Here is a 5,390-nt window from a genome sequence, read left to right on the forward strand (position 1 = left end):
CACCAGAAGTAAGCCACTGGTGAGCACCGAAAGCTCTGAACAGCAAGAGTGGCTCAGGACCTCGTGGTTTTCTCACAGTATCAGGGTGAGGAAGCAAAACTTCCTTGCTGGCACCCCCAACCTTCACGTGGAGTTGGAGCTTTGCCTTGCAACCATTGCACTGCCCGGTGCTCTGCAAACCCATGGGCACGGTGCCACCTAAAGAGAAATAACATGCAACTGAGGTCAGCATTAGTCAGGGCTGAGGATTTCAGGTGTGTGTAGAACATTCAGCCATATATATATATATATTTTTTGCAGAGAGGTAGGAGCTGTGACCATGTCTACACAGAGGAATTTGTCAGGCTTTGTCCGCATCTGTATGGAGAGGGACATTCCCCTGATCCTGTATTAGTGATGCTGCTGGGGGAACCCCAGTGAGTTCTGGGCAGGGCTCGGGTATTTTGTGCCACAGATCATCTCTACGGAGCAATCTCCTCATGGAAAATACTTCCTGCATACTGTGTCACGCGTCTGTCCATGCTGTAATATTTTCCAGTGTTTGTGAAGATAAGGACTGCATACAGGGCACAGATGGAGCTGTGGTCTTTCCAATAGTGCCCCATCCCCAGGGGGCAGTAACAGGAAGGGGTGAGGTCAGGAGGCAGTGAGCTGTTTGCCAGGGACAGAAAGCAGCACAGCTCATCTCACCCCAGGGATCAGACAGAGCCCAAAGCAAATTTGTTCATTCAGCATTTGCAGGAAGAACTGGTGACTACGTTGGGAGCAATCAGAAGGGGTTGTTTCCTACTGGTGGTGAAGCAGGGTGAGAAGGTCATGGAGAAGATGGTATTACAGGTTGTTGGCTTGTTCTGTTCTGGATCCTTCCATCCCTCATGAGCTCACCAGCTTTTTTCACAGGAAAGAGCAAAGGAAAACAACCAACAGCTTCACTCTATGGCTTTCTGCCACTCTGATGTGGAGCTGTAAAATGGGAAGTCAATTATTGCTATCGTGGCATCATTTACCAAAAGAACGGGAAAGCATGGAGCTGTGCCTCCCGATGCTTGCACATCACCTAGGTGTGGCTGCTCTGCTTAGGTACCACCACTGCTTCTGACAGCATAAACACAACGGGTTGTGATGATCATCTGGCACGGGTTTTGCTGCCACGGTCAAAAAGGAGATGTCAGCTGCTGCAGCACTGCCTCCCCACAGGCACTGTGGGACCTGCCCCATGTTCCTGCCAGCAAGCAGGAATGCCATCCAAGCCTGCATCCAGGCCCCCCTCCCCTTGCTTTGAACTGGGGCAACAGCAGCAAGCCGCCTTCCACATGGCTCCCTGCAGAACTAGTGCCTAGCAGCCAGCTCCCTGAGCAAGCTGCCAACTTTTATCAAAGCACCAAGGTCCCAGGCATAAGTAGCAGCAGCTGGTGCAGGAGAGGCTGTATTAGTTGAAATTAATTATTAATACCTGTGGTGGTTTAACCCAGCAGGTGGCTGAGCACCGTGCAGTCATTCACTCACTGCCCCCCTTCCCAGTGGGATGAGGGAGAGAACTGGAAAGAAAAGCAGAACTCATGGGTTGAGATAAAACTATTTACAAGCATAGTCATAACTATTATCCTTTTCCTCTCTCAGTATAAAAATGCATATAACAAGGGATGCACAAGCAGTTGCTCACCACCCCACAACCAACACCAACTCACCCCACGAGCAGCAGAAGGGAGAGAGGTGAACTCCCCCTCCTTCCAAACTCCTTCAGTAGATGTCACGGGGCATGGAATGTCTCTTTGTCCAGTTCAAGTCAGCTGTCATCATTCTGTTCCCTCCCAGCTCCTTGGAGCCTTCCCTGTGCTGGCATTGGCTCTGTACAACACCGTGTAGCAGCAACTATAAACATCGGTGTGTTATCAGCATTGTTTTCCTCCTAGAGCCAAAACATAGCATAGTACCTGACCTGCTGAAGGTAACAATTCTGCCCCAGCTGAAACTACGACAGTGCCTTCACTGAGGACAAGGCATCCTATTTTCTTTTGGTTGCCAGTGGTTGGGCTAGCAGTCCAGAGTTTTTTTCCAAGCCAGCAATGGTGCATCTTGTGCGTGCTGGGTGGTGTCAGAGCCCTGCGAGGACGCTGAGGGCTGGGGTGGAGATGGCACGTGGGCAGCAAAGGAGGCAAAGCTGGAGGAAGCCAGGCTGCTTCTTTCTAACAGTTTGTTTGGAGGTGTGGCCACTGTGACTGTCTTTGCAGCAACTGGACAGTGGGTGAGACATTGAGCCTCGTGCCAGCTGTACTCCTCACCTCTTGTATGATTTACCTCAGCAACCATGAAAGGCAAGGACACAACCACACCTATCACTGAAATGAATCACAGAACTGTAGGGTTGGAAGGGACCTCCAGAGATCATGGAGTCCAGCCCCCTGCCAAAGCAGCTCCCTAGCCCAGGTTGCACAGGTAGGCGTCCAGGCGGGTCTGGAACGTCTCCAGAGAAGGAGACTCCACCACCTCTCTGTGCAGCTGTGCCACTGCTCTGTCACCCAAATGCCCTAGTGAAACAGAAATCTATCGAGTCCTCACTATGGAATGAAACTGAATTATAATGACATAGAAATTCCTGCAACTGTTCATTAGGACATGTCAGTATACGTGAATTGTGATTATTTATGGAGTTGACTATTTTGGCAGCTAGCCCAACAGACACTCTGCAATAAGCAACTCACTCATCCCATCAGTTGCTGCTACCCAAACCCACGTCCCTCTGCTGCCACACAGCCCACAACATTGTGTTCCTACACTTCTCAGAGAGCCACTTGCGTTGCAGAGCCAACAGAAGCCCCTACGCTGTTCTGAAAGCAGACAACTAAACCACAGCTCCAGGGCTGTGCCTACAGATGGCACAATCACATCTTCCATTTGTTTGCAGATACTCCCTAGTTTACCAGGGCCTGATTCCTACACTTTACTTATTCTAACTGAAGTCAGCCTGTAAGGTGTGAGGTTACCACAACAAATAATACCAAATGCTACTATAGCCAACATATTTTATAGATGGTGTAGTTAGACAGATCATTGTGATGGAAAAGAAACAACTGAAATAAAGGCAAAAAATGCTCACCCATGCCCTAGGCTCACAATAGGAAACCCCAAAGGAGCAATCTCCAGCAAGAGATCCTTCCCCAGTGGTGGTCAGCCCTTAAATGGGGTCTGGGAGAGGTGGAGCCAGACTCCACCCCTTCTGGTCACACAGTGCATTGCCTTCACCTGTGCTCCTGCAGCTGACTCAGTGCTCACCTCAGGTGATCCATCAGTTCCCATACACAGCAGTAAATCAGAATGTTCTGATGGAGGAATGCTTAAAGTGTGGTTCTATTCCCTGAAATAACTTCATGACTAAGAACACATCATCAGAATCTGCATACAGAAAAAGCTTCTGTTATCACTGACAGTGATGCACAGTGACGTGGCTGGGAAGTGACAGGAAGACCTCTGTCAGGGTCAGTCATGGTCTACTCCCTCACCTATGCACCACAGCCACTTCCTACATTTTTAAGTCACATCGGTCCTCTGGTACATCACCATTTCAGTACAACTCAAGGCTGGATGTGGCTCTGGGCAGCCTGGTCTAGTGGCTGGCAACCCTGCCCATGGCAGGGGGGTTGAAACCAGATGATCTTTGAGGTCCTTTTCAACCCAGGCCATTCTATGATTCTGTGATCTTGCAAGATCTGGAAACTACTTAGATGTAGTTATTAAACTCTGCAAAGATATTGCCTAGAAAAATATATAGGCTCTGTATGAGCCTAACTTTGGCTTGCCAACATCCCATTGCAGATCATTTTTCAGATGGCTCCTTAGCTTTGAGTTTTGGCACTCACTACAACACTGACAGGGGATGTGATAGAAAACTCACAACTAGTGAAGTCACGCAGTTGTGATACTCTGCGGAAATACAAGTTTCACATGGTTTAACAGATCCCAAACCTCAAGGATACTTTCTGTTACTATATTCACTGTAAAAGCATTCACATTAATTTTATTCACAGTGGACATTTTGCTTTTGCAAGTTTTCTTTTTTTTTTTTTTTTTTGAGGTATAAGGTAAACCCACAAACTAAGAATTGTGCACAGTAGACAGAAGTAAAGAAAGCATATGCACATGCCTGTGCTGTACTGCACATTAAGAAATGACGGTCCTTCTGGAAATCAACCTTCCTGTTATCTACCTTGCAGCCTGACTGACAGATACACATTTCTATCAGTTAATAGCCATTACTTTGGACAGACTACACTGTTTTTGCAACACCAAAAGCAAATGCATCAGAGCAACAGCGGCCCTGAGATTTATGTCTGTCTCACTGACAGTATAAAATCGTGGCATGACATTGTATCCACACAACACCACCTTCCTTTTCATGAAGCCAAGAAACACCTGAAAAAACAGTGCTGCTTCAGTTCAGATGGGCACATCTGTGCTCCAGACCTGCAGGGAGCAACCAAACACATCCTTAATCTGTGACTGGAGCAAATGCTCTAACCTTGGTTTATGTTCTTAGAGTGTTTCTGCTGGTGAAAGTCTCTTGTTGTTGTTTAATGATAAGTAACAGTCATAAAAAACAGCAGACAATATTCATGTTTAATCATTTACTGAAAAATATTCTTTTAAAAAGGAAGTACGGAGAGTTTTCAGGGATACAAAAGGGAGGGAGATGTCTCATAAATGGGAGGTAGGCACCTCACTTCAGGGTATTCCAAAGGCCATTTATAATCTCCCTTAACACTTACTAAATGGCACTTGAATAATTATTACCTTCTCTAAATTCTGAAAGAATGATGACAGTAAAATGATATCAAAGCCCAAAAATCAGAGAGCCAGAAGTATACAAACATATGGAGGCACTTGTGAAACACTTCCAAAAGATACCAATAATTGCTTCTTTTGAGTGGAAACTGCATACAACTACTGCTCTATTTCCCTGGGCATCAGGTGAGAGAAGACCAAACCCAGAATATCTACACACATCTCTGTGTAATTACGCTCAGACTGTTGTTCTGCATCGCTGTAATGCATCTCAAACACAAGGAAACTTTTGACACATAGTTTACACCCAAGAAAAACAAGGATAGGATAAACTTCAAGAGAGGAGACAAAATCATATCATACACAACAAAGAACAGTCAAAATTTCAAGCAGGAATCACTGTGATTTTGAACAGACCTCTTGAAATGTTTACCCAATTCAGAACAGCAGTTTGGCTGTTGAACATCATACCTCAAAACAAATAGGCAAAACAGAAAAAAAGAAAGCAAAAAAAAGATTGAAGGGAAAGAAAAAAAAGATTGAAGAAAACCTAAGAGTTGACAAGCAAACTGCCAACCACAATGCTCAAGTTGCTGCCTCACAGTCAGTGC

The sequence above is a fragment of the Cyrtonyx montezumae genome, unplaced genomic scaffold (genome assembly GCF_038088225.1).
Source record: "Cyrtonyx montezumae isolate F1298 unplaced genomic scaffold, pur_monq_1.0 scaffold_8, whole genome shotgun sequence".
NCBI lineage: Eukaryota > Metazoa > Chordata > Aves > Galliformes > Odontophoridae > Cyrtonyx > Cyrtonyx montezumae.